Here is a 13,413-nt window from a genome sequence, read left to right as displayed (position 1 = left end):
AAAATCAAATTGCAGCAAAATTTAGGAGTATAATATTCTCCTACCAACTGTGGAAGCATAGGTCCTTCTTGAAAAAAAAAGAGCAAGTGAAAACCAAAAGATCTCAAAGAATAAAAAGCCTCTATCTCTAGTTTTGTGTGTTTGTGGTTTTGTTTGGTTCTTTGATTTTTATTTTTATTTTTTGTTGTTGTTGCTGTTTGTTTGTTTTCTTTGCCATCAGTCCTGCCTTCTGCACTCTTGAAGAAAGAAGAACGAGCTATTCAAAATCAAAAGATTTTAGGGAAAATATTTACCTTCATATATGACAGCTAAGAGTTTACATGCCTGAAGCAATTTCAACAAAAATCCTTGTAAGTCTATAGTTACATTGTCACCAACTTTATTATATATAAACTATTCTTTTGATGAATAACACTATACAAACAACTGCAGCAGTCATACCTTTTCTACAGACTTCTGAATTATTCAAGCACTAACTCTTGTACTAAAAAGACAACATTGAGAAATATTCTTGGGTTCAATGTATAGATTCAATCCAAAGACATCTGCATGTATATATCCCAAATCAGTTTGAAGGAAATGACAGAACCCCACTATGGCACTGTAAGGCTTTCACTGCTCTGAGTTAAAAAACTGAAACAGCTTGGGGGATCGCCTCCCCTCACTGGGAGAACTGTGTTGTGTTCATCAACCTAGTTACAATATGACAAAAGATTATAGACAGAGTGATTATACCCTCTGGTGATTTGATTTGAGGAACTGGATAACAAAGTGCTTCAGAAAGATTTTTCCATAAAAGCAACTCTTTCTACAGAAAATGTGCATAAGTTTTGGCATCCAAACAGACACAGAGGAGAGATGTGGATTTCAGTGACACTGCTGCAAACTCAAACGTATCCAATGTCAAGAGAATTATTCCAGATTATAGCAATGAAATGGAGATCAGAACACAGCCTCCTCTTGGAGCCTTCTGATGCCATTTGTGAATTACACAAAAATTACCTTGAACTAATGCAGCTGAAGGAAAATTGGCAACAGTTGTGGCATTTCTTAATAACCTCAGAAGTTAAAGTCTTATGAGGATAGAAGGATTTGGGCTTAATTTGATCACATTTCATCCATATTAAATGTAACTAAATAAAGGTTTTCTTCCTCATAAAATTAAAAAATATGCTGTGCAAGGCTAAAACGATGGGAGAGTGAAACACAAAAAACTGTACACATTTAAAAAAATATTTAAAATCTACATTCAAAATATCTACAATTTTTAAAGAAACATTTTAGAAGTCCTGGCCTGCTATATATTGAGCTGTATCTATCTCCACTATCTCCCTGACTTTCCTACATGGAGCAACGAAGAAACCAATGATGTTTATATGCTACAGTTTATTCTTCAGTTTTTGTTGGGATTTTTTCCAGTTCAGAAAACATGCTCATAATTTCTTATACTTAAATACAACTAAAAGAGACTCCTAGCTCTGTTGACGGCATATTGCTCTCATAATTTACTCCCCTGGGAAAACACAATGCATTCCTAAGAGGAAAAAAACATCACTATTAGATGCACACTGACTCAAAAGCAACTGCAATCAAAGAGTTAATATAGAAAAACCTTTCCTAGTTGTTCAAGAATATAGACACTGCGAGGCAAAGGGAGAAACCCAAAAAATAATAAGGAAAGACAACGAAGGCATTGAGAAAGTAGCTACCTACATTCTGGCCATTGGTGGAAAAAAAAGGCTACTAACATGCAGCCCAGAAACTGAAGTCTTTTATTCTAACCAATAGAAATTATTTCAGCTAATATTTCCCAAGTAAAAAGATTATGATATGCTATGAAACTACATAAAAATTATTTTTGGTAATTGAATTCCTCTATGAATCGCAATTTATGAACTAGCCGGAAGAATTTTGTAACAACTGCACCATATCAAGAGAAATTTATCTTTTTTCTTCTTCTTGCAGTTTTGAAAGAATGTCACTACTAACATATGAATAGCCCATCAGTTATAAAGTCAATCTTCTAGTCATATAGCTCCTCTACCCCAAAATCTTTTAAAAACATTTAAAATTATTTGGTGATTTCTAAGTAAATCCCTTGATGAACCATCTCAGTCCCATTTCTATCAATGGAAGACACAGCCCATCCTCATCTAAGATGAAAGATTCATTTCTTAAGGAGCATAGAGAAATTGGTGCTAATTAAAGACAACATTAAAATCAGACAAACTATAACTTGTCTAAAATAATTTGAGTGAGAGGTAATCTTTGAATTGTTGCAGCATTTCAGAACAAGCATATACCTCCCTCGACTTTCAAAATTCTCACTTTGAGAATTACATTTGACATTCTTGAGATTACAATCTCAATTCTTTGAGATTACATTTCTTAAAAATTAAAACCAATTTTGGTCTTTGATACAATTTGAATTAGAATTTAAGATACTATCCTGTATTTCACCTTAAATGAAGACCGAATACTCCAAAGAATGAAAGGCTGCCTTTGGGGATGCTATCAAAGTAAAGCAGACTCCTGCATTTTTCCACACTTGGACTGTGAAATTCCACTGAGAAGTGGCTATTCCCTAAACAGGATGCAGCAGAACACGTTATTCATTCTCCAGTCTTAATTACCAAAATGACTAAAACTACTTTGAGTTGTTTTAATTAAAAACTTTCCAGATATTCTGCATGTGCTTTATACTAAAGTCCATATTCGTGTCAATGAATAAAGAATGAAAAATTAACACTTAAAAAGTTGCTTTCTCAATTTAAATATTTCACTTGTTATGACCATTTAATGAGGCAAAAAAACCTATAACAGCTGCAAAGTCACCAGGTAGACATAATTGGATTTCAAATATTACACTGATTAAGTACAAGGGGAAAAGAATGCTGTGAACCAGAAAGCTGCATTTCTTTTGAGCTACATGCAGCTGCACAGTGTAAGAACATGTCTACCTGAAATGCTTCTTGGATTTTTACTGGTCATTGGGTTTACTCTACAAAATTCAATACACAAAAGTCACCTAAATTCCAGTCAGTTCAACTTCACAAACTGGAGCCTAAATATTATCTTCCTTGAAAGCAAGGAACCCTGTTTTTAAGAGCAGGGTAAAAACATTTCATATTACTGTATAGTTTTGAAGCACAGATCTCTTTCTGCACTTTATTTTTAAATGATCCCTAATTAGGACAATACTATTTTATGCACGCAAAAGTATTAGTTCTAAATGTTCATGTAGATGTGAATATTTAATCTTTTAATGTAGAAGGCTTCAGAATACTGTTTTTGAAATATTTACTTTAGCTTATGTTAACACAACAAACTATTTCTTCCTCCAAAACCTAACAAAACCCAGAAAAACTATCAGAATGCTTTGGAAGGTAAATATAGCTGAAATTAGTAATAGTTTTAACACATCAAGTAAAAATGAAAGAATGGTAAACTGAAGAATATTCCCAGAGGATTAACTATTGCTGGCATAGTCTTTCCACAGCTAAATTTTCTTCTCCATTTCACTTAAATTCACACTTTTGCTATGCACGTTGGCAGCCCTGTTTTACAGTATATATATTAGAAGACTTTTTCCTAAATTTTACAAGAAAAGACTGCAAGCATAGTCAGTATTCTACAAGAACACAGCTATTTTATTTTCATGAATTGCAGCTAAACTTAGCAGTGCTCACAGAAGTTTTCCTATCACAGGAAAATAAAAGGTAGGTGAGGTATGACGACATTGTGTGATAGGGTCACCAATGTGTGGGAACAATAAAAGTTTAAGTACCAAAACACAAAAAGTACAACATTTTAAAAGCTATTTGGAAAATTTGTCTAATTAGTTCTGATTGTAAAATTTATTTTTGTTTGTGCATTACCATCAACAGTGGATGAAATATGCTACAATGAAAAATATATAACATATATATGTTATATATGTTAGAGACTCTAACAAACCCCCCTGAGATACATCTCTCAAACTAAGCCAAACAAAAACTGAAAGCCTCCTCTTTGGTAGCATAATCTCCTTCAGACTGGTTGCATCCTGTAATAGCACACTACACACAGTGTAGATGAGACTTCTGGCTGCCAAATCTGGGTTTGTATTTTATTAAAAATACAACTTAAACTAGTTATAAGAATGAGAGAATTGCTCAGAAGTGGTGCTTTTCTGCACAAAACAAACAAAAACAAAAGAAAAAAAAAAAACAGCCTTATTTTTTTCTTTATTTAAGTATTCAGAACCAGTCTTACAGGAAGAATCTTCACACAAATTAAAACCCTGACAGGTAAAAGCAGGTACTTTGTTAGATTACTTCTAGGTACAGGCAGATGCATCTACTCCCACAGAGGCTCAGCAGGTGTCTTTCAGCAGCTGGTGCCCTTTACCGGTTTGCCTTTGTAAGTGTTCCCATCAGATTTTCAACTATTTCAGAGGCACCACTACACAATATACAAACACTTGGCAGCTGTGTAGAAAATGAAACAGGCTTAACATTTTATTCAAATCAGATGCAGTCAATTTTATCTCATGTTAATATTTTAGTCCATTTCCCTATTCATATTTACTACTTGCATGAAAAGGAGCAACCTAAACAACTATAAGAATATATAAAACTCTTACAAGACAGTATCTAATAAATATTTTAAAGCAATTTTTGCTTTGTGTATTATACACAGCCATGCTAGTTTAAAGAACAGACTAAAAGAAATTAAGTTCTCTAGACTAAAAGAAATTAAGTTCTCTATATTCGCCAGTACAGATGTCCCTATTTAACTTTGAGCTATATTATCAGTTAACTGTTCTTGTCTTTGAACTTCTCTGCCTGAGAAGAGATAAATCCAGATTTTAAACCTTTTTTAAAAAAACCCTTTAAACATTTTTTTAAAAAAAGGTTGTACATAGAATAAACAATGTCTCTCTAAATGAGAAGATCTGTTAAAGTTTCAATTACAACCTCACTAACGAAAGGACATTTGAAAACATTATTTTTTATTCACAAGGATTTTTTCTTGCTTTATCTGCACTTACCAGTGGGTTTTGCCTGCTTTCATTAGTATCAAGCCATTGAAAATAAAAGGGTACTTAAAAACACAGCCCAGACTGATACAACAAAGAGCATATTTACCAGTTATTCAATAGCATCCTTGCCCCTCTCAACATCTCCAGTGTCTTAAATGTGGTTTGTTCATGTAACACCAACAAACTTACAAGATGTTAAAAGGGTCTTATTATGAGTATGTAAATAAATAAGCTAACACACACAAAAAAACAAATTGAAAAAAAATCTATAATGTGTTTGTTGGGACAAAAGGGTTCAAACTGGAAAACTGGAAGATTTGACAAGGATGTAACAGTTTTTCTCAAAGTGACCTCATGGCTGGGACTGTTAAGAATGGTGATGTGGTAAAACTCCATTTATTATGCCTAGTGTTGTTCATGGACTGCCTGTTTTGAGAAGTATTCTGAGAAGATTCCTGTATTGAGATAACACATTCTCACAGACGTGCTTGAGCCCCTTGCTGTGAGAGAGATCATAAAGGCACAGCCCTGTGATAAACTCCAGTGTGTGAAGCCCTGTGATATATTGGGTTTGGTAGTGGGGCTGCTACCTCCCCTTCCCCCTCTATCCACTAGGATGAGCTAAGCCTAATGGAGCCTGTGTCCCTGTGTGGCTCTGCCTGCTGGGATGAGCTAAGCCTAAGTGAGCTTGTGTCTCTGTGTGTCTCTGCCACCCAGCCTTGCTGGCGAAGTAATGAAGTAAATTTACTCTTTGCATGGCAGCTGTGGTTTGGTGATCACCTGTATGTGCCAACTCACTCAGTATTATACAATCTACTATATCCTGACAGCACCTGGAAACTGATTTTTAAAGAAAAAAGACAAATGCCTTGGTAATCTTAAAAGGATTAAAAGCACAAGACTACAAAAGGTCTTGAACTAAACTGCACATGAGACTGGGACAAAGGCAACTGAAAGAACAAATGATCAGATCATATTTTAGGACACTACAAGGTAGGTATGGGCATTATATTACAGCTGAAAAGCAAGGAGAAGCCTATTGGCCAAAAAAAAAAAATATATAGTCTTTCACTGAAAAGTCATCTGAAAAATTTGTGTAGATAAGCTAAAACATGCTGCAAAGGAAACCTTCATTCAGTCTGATTCTAAAATGATCCAACTTGCCCAGTGTCATACCAAAGCAAATAAATCTGCTGCCAGTCTACCAAACAACAGGTTTATGGCAGAAGTAGAAAGAGAGCACTATTTTGGACTAAGAAAAGACTTACATTGCTAACTGCTATGCTGGTTGCTTTTTTAGATCAGAGACATTTTGTACAATCTGAAAAGACTTGTGGGTGCAAGCGGTTATCTATCAATTTCTCCAGTAACCCTGGAAAACCAAAATGATAGGAAAGTATCTATAATATTTGCCCATTCTTATGAAACAATAGTAGAAGCCTGTTTTCGTTATACTTTGGTGAAAATCCTTCCAGTTTCTATAAATATAGTCTGTTTTAAAATGGCCACATTACAGTGATTTGATCCACATCATCATACCAAAAATAAAAGCCTCATCATATAAATAGGCCAAGGAGGATGTAGTTGGAGCAAATACAGGCTTACATCTGATCAATTATATAATGCCTACCTCCAAAACTTATGTGAGATGTGACGTATTTGCTTCCTTTACCTTCATTCCTCCCTATCCCAAAAGAGGTGAACTGTTTATTACTTCCACAATGGTGGATAGACACATATTGTTCCAGTAAGTGCAGGCTGCTGCTCAGTGAAAGCCGTCTCTTGCTTTTCATAGAATCTGACATAAGATCATGCTTCAGTTCTCATCTACCTCCAATTATTCATCATTCCCTATTTTTTTGCATCCTACATACATCTCATATAAAGACAGAGATTGGCTTGACTATCTCCTTTGCATACAGATCTTAAAAATAAAATAGTAGAAATCTGGCAAGCTGAGGGAGGCATAGAGAAAGATATATAACATAGTAGTCTATTTAAAAGCCTCTGTTACTTTAATAATCAACTTTTAATGGGAAATATATATATACACATACCCCATATACATGTTATACACATGTGTTTTACATATATAGATGTAGTTTAAAAAGATATTTTTAACTATGTAAAATGTATATATTTTACATAGTGTCTTTTTTAAGTCTGTGATAATGTTGGACTAAGAATGGATGACAGACTCCAGAGAAGTCACACCTGCCAAACATGGAGATGCTTCAGAGAAAATAGTTTCAATTTCTTATCCTGCATTAAGAGATAGGTCCTCTCTAAGATTGTTGTAGTATCAAACAGCTTTTTGGTGTGTCAAAAATCACAGTTTTCAAATTCTAAAGGCAAACTACAGTCCTTACTGACAAGCATTTCAAAAATTAAAACAATAATTATGAAAAATATGAGACTATTCTTTTTTTTTTTTTTTTGTCTTTTACTATCATTACTTTCAAAGAGAAAATCTGTATGGTCAGTACAACTCCACTGAGACAGTTCATTCTTTCCTCTCTTTTTAAAGCACTAGCTCAAGCTCTTATTCTGATGTTCTAGGAAACCTGCTTTATATAATTTGATACAGACTCCAGATATGAAAAAATACTCTCCAATTAGGAGAACGTAGATATAGGTAGAACATGTTTGGAACAATAATCTCAAACTATTGGACAAAATTATCCACCTGTAAAGTATTTCTTAATCACATATTTATTCCTTTATATCCACCTACTTCATTACTAATCTTCTCCATTGGTGTTAGGTTTTCAACTGGTCAAACTCCTGGTTATTGCAGAGTGGTCATAATTGCTGATCCTCCCAAGCTGTGCTCCTAGGAACTCTGCCTCACTGAAGCTGAGACACACACTTGTCATGTTAAATCAAGGAGCCCAGACTTTCACATTTCATTATGCAATTAATTCAAAGTTGTACCATAACATTCATAAAGCCTTGCTATCCCTGCAATGTACCTGTATTTCAAATACAGTATCAAATCTATTTGACATGATCCTATCAGGTTTCTTTTCCTCTAAACTATTTAAATATGTTTTTCTGTTTTAACGGTGTTACACAAAATAAGGTTATCAATCTGGCACTTGTTAAAATCAGTGATCCTCTTGAACAAAAAACCTCATCTTACTGGCAAAGGCACATTAGAATAGTAGAAAGGTTTTATGAATCCAGAAAAATGTCATAGTACCGTTTCTAGTATTAAAAGCTATATCAATAAAGTAAGACTTTTTTCTTTCAAAATACTTTTTGATTTATCATAACGGGAAGATGTTCTCCATTGCTGAAAGAAAAAAGAACTTCCTAGCATTCAGGAAATCATATAGTCACATCTATCTGCAGTGAAATCTGCAGTCAAGTAAGGTACATGTTTAAAAATATTACATGCAATAAATTATATTCAAGCACAGCAAGTGTCTTTCAAAGGTGAATTAGTAGCAAGTCACAGAGAGCGTTTGCATTTCTGCAACGTGAGATTACAGGTAAATTTTAAAACCAGAACACCACTTTACAGCTTGCACATAGCAACAGATCTTTTTGATGAAGAGTTAATCAACTGTTTCTACTAGGAAACAGAATTTTCTTAATGGAAAATATGATAATTTTATACAAGATGGACAATAAACTGCTGTTTCAGCATGAAGCACATACTTTTGCTTGCTTTTAGCCAAAGCAGTAATATTTATTCCTAGAATTTTAATGAAACAATACCTAAGAGCTTCATTTAAGGGTAAGTGCAACAATCAAACAATTTGATGCAGAAATTTTACATACAGTGTCTGAAATTCTAAAAGAATTCTAAAATACCATTAACTCACATATTGAAGTAAATTAAGCCAGAACTTGTAGGCTTTAAGATCATCATCAGTATTGAATCTTAACTCCAATATTTTTGTTCACTTGGTATTGCACATATTCAACCCTCTTTGGACCCCCCTCCCCTGAAATATGAAGACCAAGTGCAATCCCTAATATACACTATCAGCCATTAAAGCAATTGTACTTTGACATACATCGTTTTCCTTGTCTTTAGTTGGGGCTAATGATTACAGAACTTCTAAACTCTCCTCAGAGCAATTTCTGAGTATAATTCATTGGATAAATGACATGATTTCAAAAAATACAAAATATTTTTTTAAATTATTCTTTACGGTTCAACCATCAATTGCTGTTTGGAAAATAAGCAACTGAAATATGTACTAAGATCAACTTTGGAATTAATGATCCAATATTCTGGATGTGAAAAATGTAATTTATCCAAAACCACACATACTTTAATTCAGTAGACTTACCTTGTACAATTCTAAAAACAAGAAAACATTACAGGAAAAGAGAGCATATTGATTTTGTAATAATTCCTTCACATAATGCAGAGAGAAAAAAAATACCTTTCTTATTTAGATCATTAAGCAGTGCTAGTAATAGGAAATGGAAATAACATGAAGAAAAGAAATAAATCCTACCCTGAACACCCACTTTAGGTAAAAAGCTGAAGTAATTTTTCATGATCAGCAATTTTTTAGATAAAACATGTTTTCACAGTCTTGAAGAGTAACTTTCCCTGGCCTGAGTTTATGACTTTAAAGGTACATTTATTTGGCAAAAAGCCTGGAAGAAAACCACCTTTATAATAAATACAAAAAATATATTTCACTAATGGTCAAGCTGCATGTCAACTGAGCATAGATAATAAAGCTAAGCTTGTGATTTCCCAATTTTTTAAATTCTTATTATTGCAACAACATAGCTGGCACATCACTTGTACAAATAGTAGAACCATAACAATTTAGATTAAACTGGTGTGACTAATCAGCTACTTATGAACCACCTGTGCTTGAACAGTGATAAAACCACAGTTCTCTGAGAAATAATAAATGTCAAGAAAAACAGGTATCTACAAAGGGGGCTGGGGGTAGGATTTGTTGCCTTTCTGTAAGAGCCCTTTGCTACTCCTTCCACAGGACACAGCGCACCCTTCCACCTCTGAACACCAGTGACATTCCATGGCAGCAGCACAGCTCCCTCTGTGCCACCAACTCCTGCTCCCAACCCAGCACAGGTAGGAAATGAACAATATGAGACAGCACAGGTGGAGTGAGATTGCTGGGGGAAGTGGCACAGCAGTTCAGATCACAATGGAGAAAGGTTGGAAGCAAAGCTGAAAAAGGAGCACCACAGAAAGCAGGAGAGTGCTGAAGCCAGCTGTTTATGACACGCTATGGAATGTTTTTATGGCCGCCAAACTGTGCAGGGTTGGTCACTCCTGGTCTCATGTGCAGTGCCTAATGGGATTATGTAGGAATGGTAGCTGTAAAAATTTGGACCTTTGTCAGTGCATTTGAGCTTCATCTTAGCACCTGCGTTCTTTCAGGCAGTGATTTCACTAATCATGAAGTCATAAACTTTTTAGGAAAAATCTGACCCTTTGCAAAGAGGCCCTAACTAAACTAAATATTTACCTTGAAAATACCAGCCATATGATTTCAGATAATATAGTACTAAAACTAGCTTAAATGTGTTATTTCTTCACTGTGGACTGCAGTGGCAGATGCATCCTGGCTACAATGCCAATCCTTTTAAAAAAGAACCATGTGTTAATATCTGTCCGGCTTTAAGGCATTGCTGCTGCCTTTGGTGTTGGTTCGTAGAGGTTTTGCCATTTTGCCTTATGCTTTCACATAAGGAAGGATTAAAAAAATAAACATATACATGTTTAAAATGTGGTTTGTTAGAATTAGTGTCTAGAGGAATACATTTCTCTCCTCTCTTCTCAACCTGTGTTTTCAGGAAATAAGAAAATCTAAATCTTAACTAATATTTTAAGTAATTTTAAATGCAAGATTACTTCCAACTTATATGATGCAGAGCTTTAACTTCTGACCAACAGTTCAAAATATAAATGAACTCCTTATGAACTCAGTTCTGACCTTAGGAATTTTGAAGCTGAAATGCAATGGTGTATACTGCAAAAAATGTTACACAGTCAAATATTCTCCCCAAACTGCTGACAATGTGATCAAAATCACATAGCTCATGAGAAACAGATGCAGAGCTCTTAAAATTATTCTTGCACAAATGAAAACATACAGACTATAAAGAAAGGGAAGAAGAATATTTATAATCTTTCCTGCCATAAGGATTTCCCCAGAGAATAGCAAGTGCTTATAAAGCTCAATATATAATACTCAAATCCCCAGCAACAATGAATAGCTTGGTTGTTCTGTGTCTTTTGTCCCCTGTGGATTATGGGTTGCATGTATATTGATTTGTTAAATTGGCTGAGTACCTTTATGTCTAGACTAAATGTCTTACACCAAAATCCTACCACTAATGGCACCTCACAGTAGTCAACAGCAGCTGAACTGTCAACTTCCTCATGATGCCTTTAGAATTCCTAGTCATGAAATATCCAGTTATATTTACTGTCATCTCTACTCCTTGACCACCTACTCAAATTTTAGATAATCCTGCAAAAATATCCATACAGAGATACAACAGAGCTATTTTATGAGCACCTATACATGCTAGGGAAACACCTGAAAATCATTATTTTTCTACTTTTGCTTACACTACTTAATCAAAAATAAAACATAATGACAGAAAATCTTCATGCTCTTTAAACTGACTCCAGTTAATTGGCAAAAATTTGAAACACCAACCAAGGTGTTTCTGACCTTAGAGACTTAAAACAGCCATGCAGAGAAAACAAAAAGGAAAAAAATTTTGCCCTAACAAAGATATATCTTGACAAAGTATGTCTTAACTTATGCATTGAGAGTTCCAGCCTCTTTCAGCTCCTTGATAAAAAGTTCCTATTTAACAAATCTCAAATCTATGAGTCTCATTAGTGAAATCAAGGAGCTGAGAAATCCTACAGCTGGACAAACTTCATAAAATTGGCAAATCGATACTAAAGTTGGGGACAGGAATTACATACATGTGTGCTCAAACAATCAAAATTGGTTTTGTTGTTGACACTTCTATTTGATCTCATGTAATAAGAATCATATCAAAGAATAAAGTTCTGAAGAAGATTGTTTCTATTTCAAAATTTCACTGTAAAACTGAAAAACAGACCTCTTGATGATACACAATCTACAAAAGACAATTACATATTAAATTTGCGTAACTGATGAATTTTTTTAACATTTATTTTAAATATTATATGTGCAAAAATCAGCAAACTATTCCTTTTAGATAGGTATTTTTCTGTCTGAACCATATATTTTCTCAAACCACTTACTACCTTTTGAAATATTGGTACTTCTTCCAAAAGTTTACAGATTAGTAGGTAGTATTTAGCTTAGGAGAAAGACATTTTATTGCAGAAAGCTGTCATGCTGAATACTGTCATATAAAATGACAATAGCTGCAGTTTCTGTATTTTTCAATCTGGTTAAGAGCTGTCAGTCAATTCATAAACACAACATTAGGTACTGTCACCTAAGCAGAAAAGAATAGATTCAGATTCTAAAACCGTATTCTGTTTTGAAAGAGTTAAATCTTTATTCAGAATCCCAATAAAGTGCCCTGCATATATTCTCATTTCCTGCTTTCCCAGAGAGATAAAGCTGGAAAAAATGTATCCATGTTATATGCTGCAGAACCAAGAGACATAAAACCTCTGTACACAGAGCTTGCTTTTATGTCTCTGTTCAAATCAATACCAAATCTTCCACTTTTCAACAGATTTGACATATATGAGTAAAAAGGTACCTGTGATGGAGTACTGCAAGTTCTAGACTGTAAATAACAGACAAGAAATTTAGTTCCCTTACCTCAGCTTTTTCACCATTTTAAATCAGTAAAAGTCGAAATGTTAACATCTGTTTTATCCACTTTTTTCCTCTCTGCTCTTTACTTTCTATCATCAAAGCACATTTTGAGATGACTTCGCACCCCACACAGTCCATAACACCATATTCAACGCCTCTGAACTGCATCAGACTGCCTCAGTCAGAATGGTGCAGAATAGTGCTGTGTAGTCAGAGGCCAACCTGTACAGGTCAAGGTACAGAAGCTCAGGCTCACTTTCTCCTGTGGTCTTCAGAAGAGAACAGAATCACTGTAATACTTTCTTTTCATTGATTCAGATCACAGCTCAAAACCATAAATAACCGAAAATGTAATGCCAAAGGAATGGAGAACTGCAACTCATGAACAAGTAGTTCAGATCAGCAATTCCTTGAATCTGACTCAACATGAAAGGGATGATATTACTGAACTACGTTCCCCCAAAAATATTCTTCAAATTAGTAGTGAAGAAATTAACTGCCTGCATTTACCTATCACATATCACTGGAAAAACTGGCAATATTTCCGGTTAAATTTTGGTAATACAAAGTAAAAACTAATTTAATAACTTTGAAATGGTATAC

The 13,413-nt window shown here is 34.4% G+C and overlaps 1 protein-coding gene across 5 annotated transcripts in view; it reads right to left on the bottom strand.

The window, feature by feature from the left end:
- Nucleotides 1-13,413, bottom strand: part of ASCC3 (activating signal cointegrator 1 complex subunit 3) — a 251,354-nt gene that overhangs the window by 192,002 nt on the left and 45,939 nt on the right. The window lies entirely within an intron of this gene.

This window comes from Haemorhous mexicanus, chromosome 3 (genome assembly GCF_027477595.1).
Source record: "Haemorhous mexicanus isolate bHaeMex1 chromosome 3, bHaeMex1.pri, whole genome shotgun sequence".
NCBI classification, from domain to species: domain Eukaryota; kingdom Metazoa; phylum Chordata; class Aves; order Passeriformes; family Fringillidae; genus Haemorhous; species Haemorhous mexicanus.
This window is presented reverse-complemented; position numbering and strand designations above follow the sequence as displayed.